The following is a 16,535-nucleotide window of genomic DNA, read 5'->3' on the forward strand; positions in this document are numbered from 1 at the left end:
CAGGCTTTTATAGTCTCTTGCCATGTGGTCTTTGCTTTCTTTGTCCCAAGGACACTCTATCCAACACGTGGCATAGAAAAACCTGAGTTCCGTCCATAGGCAGGTCCTGCATACCTTGCTGAGTCACAAGGCGTATCTGCCTTCTCTCAATGGGTCGATTGTATAGCTGATGGTCCTTAATGGGCCATCAAGCAGGCTAGGCAGAACTGACACCAACTTGTCTGGCTGCGATGTTCCCCTGAAGCAGAGCACAAGTTTGAAATACGGACAGCATAGAGCCAATATTCATAAAGTCAACTACAAAAATGATACACTTGTAGAGATAGCATCATTATAATCAGCCTATCAGAACCTCTCCATACACCCCTTACACGACAACCTTTCTACAATATTGGCTGCAAATATACAACAGTGGTTGCAATGGTGATCTATGCAGTTACAGATTATGTCAATAACGTCACAGGAGGTGACACAGCATCTGTGAGACTGATATTGGAATACTGCCTCCAGTTTTGATGTCCTCATTTGAAAAAGATGTTGTGAAATTGGAGCTGTGGTAGCAAAGAGCCACCAAATGTTCTGAGGGCTGGAGAAAAATGCCTTCTAGTGAGCTATTGAAAGAGCTCAACCTGTTTAGCTTATCAAAAGAAGATTGAAAGGTGACTTCACTGAAGTGTTGAAAGGCCTTAATGGAGAGAAAAGATTGGGAATTAAAGGCCTCTTTAATCGAGCAGAGAAAGGCATAACAAGACCCAATGGCTGAAAGGTGAAAAGAGACAAATTCATATTACAGCTAAGGCACAAAAATTCAACAGCGATGATGATTCACCACAGGAACAAGCTACCAAGGAAAGTGGTGGATTCTCCATCTCCTGATGTCGTTTAATGAAGACTAGATGCCTTTCTGGAATGTGTTTGCCCCAAAAGTAGCTATTGTGTCATATAGGACGCCTGTGATATGCAGGGGGTCAGATTAGATGCTCTAATGGTCTCTTCTGGCCATAAAGTTGACTAATTTCTGAAAAACTGAATGTAGCATTGGGAGCAGCATCTGATGTTTTCCTGTCTAGCCAGCTTTCTGCCTAGAACGAATACTCCTTGAGTGGGGTGATCCACAGGGAGTAGCTCAAACCTGCAAAGTGCCCGGGCAGGGACAGGGCATTAGCACAGCAAGGGAGGGGTGTGGCAATGGCATCACAAAGGCCTATTGGTCAAAGGTGGGGAGGTGGTGACCTCACAGAGAGATGCTGACATCAGCCAGGCAGGCAGGACAGGGGCGAGGGGCCAGGGAAACCTCAGAGACCCCTGTGGCTTTGCTTCAGCAAGTCTCCTTCTCAAGGTCTCTCTTTGAGGACTGAGAGAGTATTTGGGTCATGGATGTGAGCGCCAGGAGGAACCTCTTTCGAGTTTTCTCCTTCCCTTTTAGTGATTTTACTAGAAAACAGCCATCTCTGTTTAGAAGATAATAGCCTCCTCGAGGTTTGAAACCTGTTCAGTCTGATCCATCCGGTGACAGTTGAATTCTAGGCATGGAAAACATGAGCTTAAGGAGGCAGAATTTTATTCCGCACCTGGGATTTTGTTCCATAGAATCACTGGGGACATTAGGGTTTGTCCTTTTTGTTTCATCTTTTCCTCCATCCATCCCTTCCTCCTTTCTCTTTGTCTCTTGCTTCTTTTGTCCTTTCATCTGTTCCCCTCCCAACACCAGGAGGGCTGTGTGTGTCTGTGTGTGTTGCGGGGGAGTGCTCGGCAGTTCCCACTGTGGGAGGTCCACCCAAAAATGTGGGGCTGAAATAGTGCTTGGGCAGTGATCCCCACCAGTGACCTGGGCCATCCTTTGGGCTGTCTCTGGTGAGAATCCTCAGCCTCCCATCCTCAGTCTCTACCCTGATTGGCTGAGCAGGGGGTTATTGACAGGGAGGAGACTCAGGTCCTTGTTGTTCTCTTTGAAGACCAAGGAAATAAGTCATAACCAGTCATATGTTTGACAAATTTTGCTGCTTCGCTGCATTAATGGTCTCTGAGCAGTTCATGATTCTCTCTAACTTTGCAGTTCTCCTAAAATACTTGCTGAATAATTACTGTGCAGTGTTGTTGGTCTGGAGCTCATTTGAGAACATTTTACTCAGGTCATTCAGTGTCTGAAATTCAAGATCCGATGGTTAGTTTCAAAATCAGGGCTCTTGGGTCCTATTCCCAACTCTGCCACTGGCTGGCTGTGTGACCTAAGACAAGCCAATTCTCCTTTCTCAGGCTGAGCTTCTCCCTCTTTCAAGTAGGGATAATAATGATCCACTCCTACCTACCTCACGATGGGTGGAGGATGGGGATCCACTGGAGAGTGTCACTAGGAGTAGTGCATACTATTAGGTGTCCTATCATGTTTACTCTGATCAGATTATGATATAATAGAATAGCTGAAAATAGTCTATTTTATTTGTATTTTTTTATTTTGAAATTGTTAAGAGCAGCAACGACTTAGCTCAGACTGAAGCATCTTATCTAATGTTTGTGATCTAGGTGTCTCTTCTTTGTGTGTGACGAGACAATTTAAAACACTAACTAACAGGAGATGCTTTTGTTTTGCAACAAAATATTTTTGCAAAGAACTTTCATCCCACTTGTTTTGATTTCGAGAAACAAACTGGTTTAGTCTGAAGGGGATTTTCTGACAGAAATGGTTTCAATGAAATTTCCCCACCATCTCGATTCCTGGGCTCTATCCCTGCCTCTGGTTGGGGGGGTTGCTGTTTCTTAGAACAGGAGTCAGGACTGGTGGCTTCTCTTTCTGGCTCTGCCACCGCCTTGCTTTGTAGGCCCTTGGGTAGGTCACTTCTCTTCTCTGGACCTCAGGCTCCTCCCCATCTGTCCAATGGGAACAGGGACAATTCTCGAACTCTGGGCAATCATGAGCCTGAGTGAGATAAGGGGTGTTAAAGCCCTCTATGAAGGAGAAAGGGGAGTTTCTCGGTGTTTAGCACGAAGGAATTCTAAAGTTTGCTCAGATGTCTAGTCTGTGGAAACAAGAAATGGTCGGGGCCAAACTTTTTAACCACTGCCTTTTTTAAAGCCCATTTAGGGATGTGAGTCCCTGTCTCTTAGGTACCTTTGTCAGCAGGAGAGAATAGGTTCCTGCCTCCATTACTGTGGCCTTAACAAACCAGGTGTTGTACCCCAGTTCTCATTTGAGATCCCTGAAAAAGTTCATCTTCCCATCCATGAACAGGACAGGACCTATCTTTAAAAGGGGAACAAAGAGACGCCTGGGCCTTACAGACTAGCTAGCCTCACTTCCACAGCTGGAGAGATACTGGAATAGATTCTCAGGCTGTGGCTACACTTGCACTTCAAAGCACTGCCGCGGCAGCACTGCCACGCCAGCGCTTTGAAGCGCTAAGTGTAGTCAAAGCGCCAGCGCTGGGAGAGAGCTCTCCCAGCGCTGTCCGTACCCCACCTCCTTGTGGGGAATAGTGTACAGCGCTGGGAGCCGCGCTCCTAGCGCTGGGGCTTTGATCACACTGACACTTTGCAGCGCCGCAATTTGCAGCGCTGGAGAGGGTGTTTTTTCACACCCTGCTCCAGCGCTGCAAATTTGTAAGTGTAGCCAAGCCCTCTAACACTCAGTTTGTCAGCAGCACCTACAGGACACTTTGGTTCTTAGGACAAGTGAGCATGGATTTGTCAAGAACAAATCATTCCAAACCAAACCTCTTTCCTTCTTCAGCAGGGTTCCGGGCCTAGTGGAGGTGGGTAAACAGTAGATGGGATCTATCTCGGTGTTACTAAGGCTTTTGACACAGTCCCATAGGACATTCTCACAAGCAAACGAGGGAAATGAGGTCTAGACGCAATCAGTGTCATGTGGGTGCAGAGCTGGTTGAAAGCCCAGACTCCAAGAGCCCTTCTCCATGTCTGGCTGTCCAACGGAGAGGGTGCACCTAGTGGGTCCGGCAGGGATCAGTCCGGGGTCCGGTACTACACAATATTTTCATTACTGATTTGGAAAATGGAGTGGAGAGCATGCTTCTAAAATTTGCAAATGACACCAAGCACTTTGGAGCACACGATCGGAATTCAAAACACCCTTAACAAATTGCAGAATTGGTCTTCTTGAGCCAAACTCCATGGCTGGGCCCCTCTCTCTAGACTGGGCTGAAGTGAAACCCCAGAGCCAAACCCTCCCCCTCCTGGGCAGTGCGCTCTGACCTTGAATGCTCAGATGCTGCTTAGCGCTGTCAGAGCAGCTTTGGCTGGGGGATTCTCCCAGCACTTTCCACTAGCGGGAAAGTATTAAATCCCCAGCAATGGAACTCAGGAGTCCTGACTCCCAATCCCCTGGTCCAGTCACTGCAGCGGAGCACACTCCCTCTCAAAGGCCGTGAGGACTGCTTGTAATTGCCAGCTGTGGGAGGGAGTGTGCAGCAGTGGTTAGCGAAGGGGCCTGGAGAGAAGGACTGCTGGGTCCCATCCATCCTTCTGACACTTGGTGTGACCCTGAGCCACTAGCTTCCCCTCCCCAGGCCTGTTTCTCATCAGTAGGGTTGGGGTCGCAGTCCCGACAGCCCAGGGGGGTTGGGAGGCTCCAGGAAGGTGTGTAAAGTGCTGGGATGTCAGGATCCCGGAGTGCTGTCACCCCCGCACTAGGGTGATGTTCTGCACCCCCTGCTGCTGGCCGAGTTTCTCCTTTCCTTGGCAATAAGACAGACTCTTGTTTTCCCAGCCAGCCGATCACCCGGTGTCATCACCCTGCCTGCTGGCTGGGCAGGGTAACTCCTCAGGTCACCCACCCCCTCCAGCCTGCCTTGGGCTTGGAGAGTGAGGAGAAGGATGAGGGATGACACTGAACATCCTCCATCCATCGCTCCGTCACCAGAGCAAGTGAGTGGCATTAGGGTTCCTCGGTGGCATCCCCTGTCTGTCTGGGGGGAGGCAGAAAGAGGGGGAGAGAATCTCTCCCAAAGGAGTTTGGATTTGAAAACAGCCCCCAGGAGCCCCTCACTCTCAGACCAGGCAGGGGCTGCTCCAGTGCCATCTCCAGTGTGTTTGGCAAGGTCCCAGCAATGGGGCTCCCAGCCCTTCCCTTGTGGGAGACTGTTCCCCAGGCTGAGAGTCTCTGAGCTGGGCCAGACCCGGCTGCTGAGCATGGAAATCAATGGGAAACGAGGGGGCCCTGGCCTTGCTATGCCGAGGGACTTTGAAGTGGAGAATGGTTTCCCAGGAGAAGTCCGGACTTCTGGGTTCTGTTCCTTCTCTAGCCTGGGCGGGGGGTTGGGGCGTGTGAGTGTGTCCTGGGCTGGCAGGAGGGAGCTGCTTGTCCGAAGTGACCGATGGTCTTTGTGACTGACCCCAGTGCTCGAAAAGGACGAGACTCCCCGGTTCTTGCAGCCCCAGGGATGACAAGGGGGAACGTTGAAGGGGAGCAGATCATGCAATGAACTCCTGCCAGTGTGTGTAGCCTGCACTCCCTGCACCCCTGTGGGGGGAGGAGGAGCTGCTCTGGCTGGGGCCGGGATGGGGAGGGACCAAACAGGCTGGTTAGTGAGAGGCTGCGCTGACCCCGGACTCACGCCCGCTCCCCGCTCGGTTCCAGGATGGCTGGGCTCCTGAGGATGTTCAGGAAGAAGGCTCTGCCGGTGGCCCCAGAGCCTGAGGGAAGCAGCTGCCATCTTCCCCAGGAGCAGAGCGGCCCCTCCATCCTCACTGGCAGGGAAGGAGCTCCCGGCTGGGCCAGGAGGTGGAAGTGCCCAGCCTTCTGGAAGAGGAAACCTGCTCCCGGCACAGGCGCCGAGGTGGGAGAGGCACCGGCCAGGCCAAAATGGAGCTGGGCCAGGATGCGGCTGGGCAGGCAGGATCCAGCCCAGGAGCAGAACCAGGCAGGGTGGCTCCGGGGCTTGTTGTGTGAGCAGCAGCGGCCCCAGGAGCCCAGCCCCCATTTCCAGCAGGAGGCATCGCCCTGCCCGGTCAGTGGGGACCTTCCAGCCTTCCCAGGGCAGGAGGTGGAGGATCCTCTCCCAGCCCCAGCAGCTCGGCCCGCTCCCCATGGGACAGCAGCAGCACCAGGGACTGGGACAGCAGCGAGGCCGACGGACGCTTCTGCTTTGTTCCGGGTGAGGAGCCAGGCTGGGCTCAGGGAGGGGTGAGGAGGGGGCTGTGAACACCCCAGGCCCAGGCCCTCGAGCAGTGCTATGTGGGCGGGTCCCCAGCTCAGGTGTCTGGCCTGAGCCACTGAACCCCACTGACACTAGATGCTGCCACTTTAATCCTTGGTGCTCCATTGGGTGGGGGGTGGGAGGCACCTCCCAGGGAGTCCAGGACAGTGGGGGGGGTCTCTTTGCTATGGGCTCCTGAAGGAGTTGGGGGCTGACGACACTGAGGCTACTTGGAATCAAATACATTTGAGATATGAGTACATAGCCCATGTTCATAACTTCAGCTACAAAAATGGTGCACACATCCAGCCAGCGTCATTATCACCAGCAAATCCTAACCTTGTCCTAGACACCTCACACGCCAACCTTTGCACAATGTTTGCTGCACATATATAACAGTGGTGGCAACAATGATCTCTACGGTCCCAGTTCATATTAATAATGTCACAGCAGGCTATAGAGAAGTGGGAGGGAGGCGTCTTCCAGCCGTTGTGTCTCGTCCGTTTCTCCCTTGCCGCTTGGGCCGAGGTGGGAAGGGAGCGAAACGTGCCCGGCTGAAGGTTTTGTGCTCGGCCTTGAGGATTAAGCCCGACCCCCTGGCATGGCTAGGTCGGGGTTGTCCTGGGCTCTGTGGGGGGAGGGCTCAGCTGGGAGAAGGGGCAGACGAGGGGATTTTGTCTCTGATAGATAAGGGCTTTGTCAGTGGGAAGCTGTAGGTCACATGCTGGGGGTGACAGTGGGGTTTGAGCTGGGGGCAGCAGCAGCAGGGAAGTAATGTGTGTGTGTGTGTAAAAATGAACCTTCCAAGCTGCTCCCTCTGCTAGAGCAAAAGCCTCTCATTTATCTCCTCAACTCCCCTCCATGAAAATCTCCACCCTCCCCCCGTGCTGAGAGACCCCCTCACTCCCATGGAGATTTGTAATTGTTCTAACTCTTCCTTGGCCTTGTCCAAATAGTTTTTCCAGAAAAATGATCAAGGACATTTCAAAAGAGAAAAACAAAACAAACCATAGAAAGCCCCACCACACCCAGTTTGGGGCTGAATTTTTCTACTGTAATTTTGAGACAATAAAACTCACCCCTCTATTGGCCAGAAACCAAAGCCAGACCTCCCCCGCTGTAGCTGTGACTTCTGCTACCGAACCACCAATGCACGGACTCCTCTTGTGAGACATTTCTCTGCACTGCTGCTAATCCAGTTACTGACTCCAGGAAACATTTTCCTTAGCCTGGCTCCATGTGTCACTGGTTTCTATAGCAAAAGCCAGTCCCTGGCCCTGTGGTCCAGACATCCTCATTCACATCAAGCTTCAAGTTGAGAATCATTTCCCCTTCCCGCTCTGTGGGAGGGGAGACTTTTAAACGCGCTCTCTGTGCGACTGCACATGGCTAAGCAAAGAGAACAAACCCCCAATCCCCCCTGTGCTTTGGGAGCCAGGTTTGCGGTGGGAATTCTGTAGTTCAGATGACTTCACGCCTGGGCATTGTGATTCTTTACCAGTTTCTCTGGCATTGGGGTAGTTTTGTGCTTACAGCTGTGATGGCCGAGTGGTTAAGGCGTTGGAGTTGAAATCCAATAGGGTTCCCCTGCGCAGGTTCAAATCCTGCTCACAGCGAGGTTGGAGTTTTAGCCAGTCCCTCACCCGGGCAACACCTCTGTACAACCCTCTGAGACACTCTCAATTCTCTCCCCACCCCAAGTAAATCCTGTTCTGCTCCTTTCATCGAGGTCCCTGGGACACCACCTCACACTGTGTCCCTGAGAGGTCAGGCAAACTCTCAGTGCCTGAAGCCTCTGCCACTCACCTGGTGCCCCATAGATCAGCCATAGCCCTGGTTCTGCTCCTCTCTCTAGAGTGCGAAAGGAGCCAAGTCAGCGACTCCATGGGAGCCATTTCCCCACAGGAAGTGCATTGAGTGCCCCTGTGGTGCTGGGGGGCTGGCAGGGGGGCTGATGTCTGCACAGACTCTCAGCTGCCAGGCTGGAGGGGGCACTTGGGCCCTTACCAGACTGGCTCAGTGAAGACGGGGGGTTGACAGAGCAATACAGACGCTCTCCAGAGCACGGAGCAGCAGCCGCCCATGCAGCCAGGCAATGAGCATTTCCCACAGCCTGGAGCCGAGGGGGAGGCGGCAGCTGCTGTTCCAGCTCCTCGGGGACAGGCCCTGTCAGCCAACAGCCACTTCTTACTCCCCACAGCTAAGGGCGTCGGGTTCCTCCGGTGGGGGTGTGGAGCAGCCGTTCGTTTTCCTGTCCTTTTTGTGTGCAACTGCTGACAAAAACATCCCACACAGAGAAGCAACAGGCCAAAATACTTCAATGCAGCTGCCAAAGTAGCTCAGTTGGGAGAGCGTTAGACTGAAGATCTAAAGGTCCCTGGTTCAATCCTGGGCTTTGGCAGACCATTTCATCCCTCTTTGTGCAGGGGTGGCTTGTTTTCTGGAAGCACAGCAGTGTCTGCACCCAAGGTGAGTCCCTGAGCTTGGGCTCTGCAGTAGGAAAACACAGAATGGGCTTCTGCCCCTAGTTGGCCCACCTGATCTTTAACAAGGAGAGATGGGAGCTGTCTTTCCCAACATGGCAGGGAGAGAGTGAGGCAGGGTGACCCTCAGGAATGGTGCCAGAGGGCTGCTGGGCAGTGACAGGCAGGGATTGGGGATGGAAGCTCCTCTGTGCAGCTGAGCAAGGGCAGTACCAGGGAAGGGGCATCTGTAAAAGTGACCCAGCAACAACCTCTCCTCCTCTTGGCAAACTCCCATGCCAAACACCCACTGAAGGTCACCAGCATGCGGGGCGGCTGCTGATGCTCTGTGGCCAAGGTAACAAGATGGTAGGAAAGCAGGGCCAGCTCCCATGGTGGGGCCTCTTACCGTTCCCACTCTCCATGCTCACTTTTGCAGTGGGGCAGGAGATTTTACCCCAAGAGGCTTTTCCCCAGCTGGCGAGAAGCAGAGAAACACCCAGGCTTCGAAGACGCTATGTAGCAACCCCATCCAGCACAGGGACAGGAGCACACGCTAGCCCGGGCAGCCGCCCACTTTCTTTGGCAAGTCAGGAATGGCAAAGGCGAGACTGGAAGCACCTGGGGCTCATGCCCCAGCCTTTGTGACGCCCAACCCCCAACTCCTTCCTGGGCTCTAGCTGAAGCCAGACATTGGCCTGAGCGGCTAAGAAGAGGTTCCAGCCCTGAAGGGAGCAGGACGTTCAGCACAACGGTAAAACTGCAGCAACACAACCACCAAAGGACTCGACCCCTCAATCTTCTGATCCACACACAGACGCCTTATTCATTAGGTCACATGGGAAAAGGCTACTCCAAGCACTTCTTTGGAAAAGGCGGATATTGTTCTTCTCAGGTCATCTGCTGAGGGGGGCCGAGACTCTTTGGGCAGAAGAAGTCGAGTTCCCAGTGACACGTGAGACTTAATTCTCTGGAGCCAGGTGCAGGGTTTTGGCAGGGAGGCTCAGGCATGGGGGATTGGGGTGCAGCGGACGGACCGGCTGTCTAGGTGTGGAGATTTAGTCGCACTGAGGCACAGGAGGGAGGAGGAGGAGGAATCCTGCTGACAGGCAGTGGCTGTGCAGAAAAAGGGAGGGTTCCTGAGACTTTTTGGCGTCTCTTTGCCTGCCTGCTCACTCTTGTGGTGAACGGTGAAGCTGTTTCTTACCAAGCCCAGGTAGCTCAGTTGGTAGCGCATCAGGTTCTTAATCTGAGGGCCTGAGTTCAAGCCCTTGTTTGGGCGCTCAGCTTTTAAGTTGCCAGGAGCCAAATGATTCCTCATTCTGTCCACCAGCCACATGCGGATTCCCAGAAGCCTTGGCCATTTCCTGGAAAGGTTCCTTTCCTCAGGAATCAGGAGAGAGGCCACATCCACAGGAGCAGGTGTAGAAAGCGCAGTCTTTGGCTGCCAGGAAGTGCTGTGCCAACATTGTGTTCTCTACAATGGCGCTTAGATCAGGATAATTTACGTGGTCAGCCCCGCCAGTTCCAGCCCCTCTGCCCAGGCAGCTCCCCCAGCCTGACACACACACCCAGCCCCTGCACCCGCCAACCCCAGGGCTCCTCAGCCCAGAGGGGAGCCCCCCGGCTGAGTGGGGAATCAGAACCCCCGAAATTACCCTGGGACCAGCATGATCTGCCTCCGCCCTGCTCTGCTCTGCATGTATTCGGAGTGAGTCAGTTTCCCTGTCCCAACATGTATCCCCCCATGTGTCTCTTCTCCTCTCAGTTCCCTCTAAACCAGCCCATTTCCCTGCACCCCAGGCTGGGTCTCTGCCAACCCCCCTCTCCCCTCCCGCCCCCACTATCTCCCGGCCCCTCCAGGTCGATAGGGCTGGATCCCTCCCTCCCCCCTTCTCCCCTCAGTTCCCACCTCTGGGGGTCCAAGGAGATGGGCCTCTCCTCCCTCCATCCCCTCCCCCCCATATCCAGCTGCCTCTAGGGCTCTATGGAGCTGGGTCTTTCCCCATCTCCCCTCATCCCCTTCCCCATCTCCCTGCCCCAGGCTGTGACGTGCTATGACGTGTGCTGGGGCTGTGATGTGTGCTGGGGCCAGGGCCGGCTCTAGGGTTTTTGCTGCTCCAAGCAGCAGGAAAAAAAAATCTGCGCCACTTTCTTCTTCGGCAGCAATTCGGTGACAGGTCCTTTCCTCCAAGAGGGACCGAGGGACCCACTGCTGAATTGCTGCCAAAGAGCCCGATGTGCCGCCCCTTCCTTGGCGCCCAAGCACCTGCTTGCTGAGCTGGTGCCTGGAGCCGGCCCTGGCTGGGGCTGTGACGTGCTGTGACCTGCTCACTCACTTGAAACCAGCAGGACAGAAGGTGTCGCGTGTCCATGGGCAGGGCTATGCAGATGAGCAGTGTCTGGCGGCAGGACGGAGAGCAGCGAGAGGAACCGAAGGAGCCCGGCGGAGAGACGTCTCGGCGCGTGGACAGAATCCCACCAGTGTCCTCTGTGTTGGGGGGGGGCCGATCTCATGATGTCACAGTCCTTGGGGGAGGGGTTTGAATCATAACTCCAAAGTCGGAGAACAACTCCCCACTTCTGCTCAGTCTCCACTAGGGGCTGGGCTGGGATCACTAGGAGGAAGCACTGGCAAAACAGTCTCCCTATGGAACCCAGGAGTCCTGGCCCCAGTCTCCTGCTCTAGACCCTCCACTCCCAGAGCCAGGGATAGAACCCAGGGGTCCTGGTGCCCAGCCCCCTCCCTGCTCTGACCACTAGACCCCACTCCCCTCCCAGGGTGGTGCAGGGGTCACTGGGTCTGTGTCCCAGCTCTGCTAAGGGCCGTGACTGATTTCCCCAAAGTGCTTCCTTCTGAATCCAGCACATCTGCCCCCCCTGCCCGGTCACTGCCCACCCCCGTGTGGGGGCACCAGCACTGTGCCGGGTCGTGATGGGAAATTGTCCAAGCTGGCCCAGGAGAGACACGTGTGTCCTGCTGCCACCTGCTGGTGGGGCTGAGCCCGGCTCTGTGTGTGTTTGTGAGTGTGTGTGTGTGTGTGTGAGAGACACTGTTTGTAGCAATGTGTTGCTGGGCTAACCAGTAGGAAATGGCTTTGCAGGATTTTGTATTCTGCAGCCAGTGACACACACACAAAGGGACTCACACAATCCCAAGAACACTCACACACAACACACTCAGAGGGACATGCTAGCCCAACCCCCAAAGAGAGAAACAATCACCACCCCCCCACACACACACCATAATATTCACAATTGTGCTCAGAGACACAACTGCATGCAGTTCACTCCCACTGCTCCAAATACAAGGACCTCCTGCCCCACATAGCATGTGCCAAGGCCTGTGGAACTCACTGCCACTGCACAGCTACCAATGAGAATGATCCCCTCATGCTGGATCATCTGCTTGGCCCCCTGCCCCCTCTCAGGGTGCGCTGTGTGGCGTGGCTGGGGGTTGTGCAATGGCCCAGCACCAGGCAACGCAGAACGGACACCACACACCCTGCCCTGCCTCACCTGAGCTGCTCTCCAGGTGCATCGGAGCCCAGTGCCCTGCACCTTGGCACTCCTGCCCCACAGGGGGTGAGCTGCAGCCCCACCACACTCCGCAGAGGGGAGAAGGGTCAGGCCAGCCAGCCCTTGTAAGATGGGGAAATCACCACTGGGTCGACGGTATGGGGGCTGTGACATACAGAGAAACGGTTGTCGCGCCGGCAGAGGGCAGCAGAGCATGCACACACACACACACTGCAAACATACATGAACACATGCATGAATCCAGCCACATACACACAATTGCTAATATACACAAACACCTGCACAAATCCAGCCAACACCAACACAAGCCTGGGAGCCAGGGGAGTGGACCAGGCTGGGGCCAGGTAACTCCACTTCCCGCAGGGAAGTAGCCAGCCCCCCACGTCCCCCGGCGGCCTGGGTCCTGCCCCCCTCTGCGTCGCGCCAGGTCGGCCTGGGGCCCCTGCCGGCACTGCTCCCCTGGCTCCCAACCTTGCGGGGGGGAACCGCCCCACAGCACTCGCCGGCGGCGTGGCTGGGAGCCAGGGGAGTGGACCAGGCTGGGGCTGGGTCACTCCACTTACTATGCAGTGAGTGCAGGGCGGGGCCATGGGGAAGAGCCGGGCAGCCCCGCAGCAGCTCCCACCCCAGCTCACCTCCGCTCCTCCTTCTCCCTGAGCTGCCGGGCGCCGCTCCACTTCTCCCACCTCCCAGGCTTGTTGTGCCAATCAGCTGTTTAGTGCTGCAAGCCTGGGAGGGGAGGAGAATCAGAGCGGGCGGCGTGCTCAGGGGAGAAGACGGAGCAGAGGTGAGTTGGGACACGGAGTGGTTCCCCTGCATGCCCCTCCCATTACTTGCTGCAGGCAGCCCCCACCTCCCCATCATGCCCCAGCTCACCTCCACGCCCCCGCCTCCCCTGAGTGCGAGTGTTAGTGCCCCCAACCACGTGGCACCCGGGGCGGCCGACTAGGTCGCCTAGTGGTGGCACCGGCCCGGGCCACTGCCGGTCAGCAGGATTCCCTCCTCCTCCTTAGTGAGACTAAATCTCCGCACCTAGACAGCCGGTCCGTCCGCTGCACCCCAATCCCCCATGCCTGAGCCTCCCTGCCAGAGCCCTGCACCTGGCTCCAGAGAATTAAGTCTCACATCTCACTGGGAACTCGACTTCTTGTGCCCAGAGAGTCTCAGCCCCCTCAGTAGCTGACCCAAGAAACACAGTGTCTGCAAAAGCAGCAAAGAGTCGTGTGGCACCTTATAGACTAACAGATGTATTGGAGCATGAGCTTTCATGGGTGAATCCCCACTTCGTCGGATGCATCAGTGTCTGCCTTTTCCAAAGAAGTGCCTGGAGGGCCTTTTCCTGTGTGACCACGTGGCCTAATGGTTATGGCGTCTGACTTCGGCTCAGGCGATTGAGGGTTCGAGTCCCTTCGTGGTTGTGCTTGTGCAGTTTTACCTTTGTGCTGAAAGTCCTGCTCCCTTCAGGGCTGGAACCTCTTTTTGGCCGCTCAGGCCAATGCTCTGGCTGCAGCTAGAGCCCCAGGAAGGAGTTGGGGGTTGGGGGTCACAAAGGCTGGGGCATGAGCCCCAGGTGCTTCCAGTCTCGCCTTTGCCCTTCCTGACTTGCCAAAGAAAATGGGCGCTGCCGGGCTAGTGTGTGGAGCAGTTTCCTCTTCCAAGTGTGCGCCTGTCCTGTGCTTGAGGGGGTTACTACATAGCACCTTGGGAGCCTGGGTGTTTCTCTGCTTCTTGCCAGCTGGGGAAAAGCCTCTTGGGGAAAAATCTCCTGCCCCACTCCCAAAGTGAGCACCTGGAGTGGGAATGGTAAGAGGCCCCACCAGGGGGGCTGGCCCTGCTTTCCTACCGTCTTCTGATGTTGGCCAAAAAGCATTAGCAGCCGCCCCACATGCTGGTCTGTGGGTGGTTTTCAGTGGGTGTTCGGCATGCCAGGGAGCAGGGAGCAGCCTGGCTGGGCGTCTCTGTGGCTGTCTGCTGGCCACGCATAGGCATGGTTCTCCTCCTCTTACCCTACCCTGGCTTTTAAGCCTTCCTTGGAGCTGTCAGCACCAGCCACCTCTGTCCTAGGTGCCCAGAGGAGGAGAGGTGCTGGGCTCCATCCTGGGACTCTTCCTCCCTCGTGCCTTTCCCTGACTATGAAACCTGGCCTTGACACTCCTTTCTTCAAGCGCCATGTGGGCAAGAGGAAAAGTGTGGTAGAAAGCACAAGGGCCAAACTTGTGGGCATCAGAAATCCCAAACACCCAGTCAAACCATAGCCACTTCTAGACCCCATTCCAACCAAAGACCTGGCTCCAGTGGGGATGAGTCACTCAGCACAAGGTAAACAACTCATTCTTAGACAGCTGGAGACAGGAAAGCACCTGGATCTCCAGGGATTTACTACAAGGTTCCACTGAGATTTGAACTCAGATTTCAGCATACCAACCCTTACACCATGGGACCAGCTTGTGCTAGTTTCTCTGAACATTGGTGATCCTATCATAGGATACCAGGGTTAGAAGGGACCTCAAGAGGTCATCTAGTCCAACCCCCTGCTCAAAGTAGGGCCAATCCACAGACAGATTTTTATCCTAGATCCCTAAATGGCCCATCTCAAGGACTGAGCCTACAAACCTGGGTTTAGCAGGCCAATACTCAAACCACTGAGCCTCCCTCCTCACTCACTCACTCACAGGGCCAGCTTATGTAAGGCGACCGTTGGCCCTTTACTAAAACTGAGTGGGGTTTAGGTTGGCTAGTTCCCTGTGTTCCAATAGAAGGGGAAGGTCAATGGGAAATCAGGCCCTGAGACTGACAGGCCCCTGGGGCAATGGTCACCAACTGGTAGGAACAAGTGAGAATTTGTTAATGAGTAAAATTCCTGGTGAAAATTGGCAAGCTGTGGAGAGTTTGAAAAGTTCCAGGAATTTACACATGAAGATACAAACAGAGAGACAAATAGAGAGAAAGAGAACATCACAGACTGCACAGGCCCACACAGACATAAACAAAACTAAACCCACACAGCACACAGAGCCATAAGGGAAAGCCACACAAACATAGAAGAAATTCACACCAAAAATACAGCAAAAGCCCACAACAGGAAAGCACAAAACCACATACCTAAAGAATACTTAGCAAAACAATCTGCATGCAAAGTCACACACACACACACAAAACTATGCAAGGCATCCACAAAAATCACACAGGACCCATATGCACAGCAACACGACAGACAAATAAAAACCCTGACATACAGAAAGCCAGGCAGGGTTTGAGTCTCTCAGCGAAGAGGGTGAGCACACAGGTGGTTTGGGGAGCAAAGACTGAGGGGAGCCGGGGGCAGTGCTCTGGCTCTGCTCGACCTCCTGACACAGGCGGCTGATGGAGAGCAGAGCCTGGTAGATCTGTGGAATCTGCCCTGCTCTCTGTAAAGCAAGAGGACCCCGGTGTCTTCTGAGCTGCAATTGTATTTTCTGCAGGCAAAATGATTGAAGAAGCCATTTGTTTAAAGGGAACTAGTGCTGTAGGTGAGGTTTGAACTCACAACCTTAGCATGACTCCACCAGCACTGCTCTGTAAGTACTGGACACTAACCCATTGCACTACTGGATCCTGTTGGTAGGAGCTTGTCTCCATGTTTCATGGATGGATTAGCGGAGTGGGGGGTTGCATTAGCTAAAACAACCACATTAAAGGCTGCAGGATGGCAGCAGCAGCAGAGCTGGGGAGCCTCCTTCCATGTGCTAGAGCTGGTTCCCTTCCGTTGCTCAGGGAAGGTTGATGCTTTGAGCCCACCCGGTGCTGGAATGTCTCATGGGTGAGATTAATGGGACTCTGCGAAGGGAAGGAGGGGAAGTCTTTTCTATCCCTGCCTAGCTCCATTGGTCTCCTGTGGCCCTTTCGGCTCTCTGCTCCCTGCTGGGCAGATGCAGAGACAAGCTCCCATCTGGGTGAGTCACCGAGAGGCTGTGTCCCATGGCGTGTGGGGAGAGGGGTAGTGGGATGGGGCTCATGAGAAGGTTGTGTGTGACAGTGTGTGGGGAGGAGGGTGTGTTCCTTTAGGATAGAAATGATGGAAAACACAGGGCAGTGACAAAGGAGCCCTGTGTCTGAGTAAGCAGGACCCTGTGTGGTGCTGCGTTCACCTTCCCCTCCTATGGGCTCAGCTTTCATTGAATCCAGCATTTTTTCACCTGTCATCACCACAGAGGTGTCCCACATGCCTCAGCTACCGAGTGTCCCAGAGACGCCGAGGACTGAACTGATTTCAGCTGCTGACAGCTCTGCTAGGTCTTTATTCATTTGCACACGAAAATGCTGAGTGTTTAAATTCATTTCAAGCCCCCTGCCCCATTCAGCGAACTCCTGAACATACTGGAGATGGGTCTGGAAATTGATT

General features: G+C 54.4%; 3 non-coding genes across 3 annotated transcripts; all 3 read left to right on the forward strand.

The window, feature by feature from the left end:
* The first annotated feature begins 7,686 nt into the window (after nucleotides 1-7,686).
* TRNAS-UGA lies at nucleotides 7,687-7,768 on the forward strand. Its single transcript has one exon. It is a non-coding gene; the product is annotated as a tRNA-Ser (tRNA).
* Nucleotides 7,769-8,480: 712 nt separating this feature from the next.
* Nucleotides 8,481-8,553, forward strand: TRNAF-GAA. Its single transcript has one exon. It is a non-coding gene; the product is annotated as a tRNA-Phe (tRNA).
* Nucleotides 8,554-13,499: 4,946 nt separating this feature from the next.
* Nucleotides 13,500-13,572, forward strand: TRNAR-UCG. Its single transcript has one exon. It is a non-coding gene; the product is annotated as a tRNA-Arg (tRNA).
* The last annotated feature ends 2,963 nt before the right edge of the window (nucleotides 13,573-16,535 follow it).

Source organism: Mauremys reevesii, linkage group 12, assembly GCF_016161935.1.
Source record: "Mauremys reevesii isolate NIE-2019 linkage group 12, ASM1616193v1, whole genome shotgun sequence".
Taxonomy (NCBI): Eukaryota; Metazoa; Chordata; order Testudines; family Geoemydidae; genus Mauremys; species Mauremys reevesii.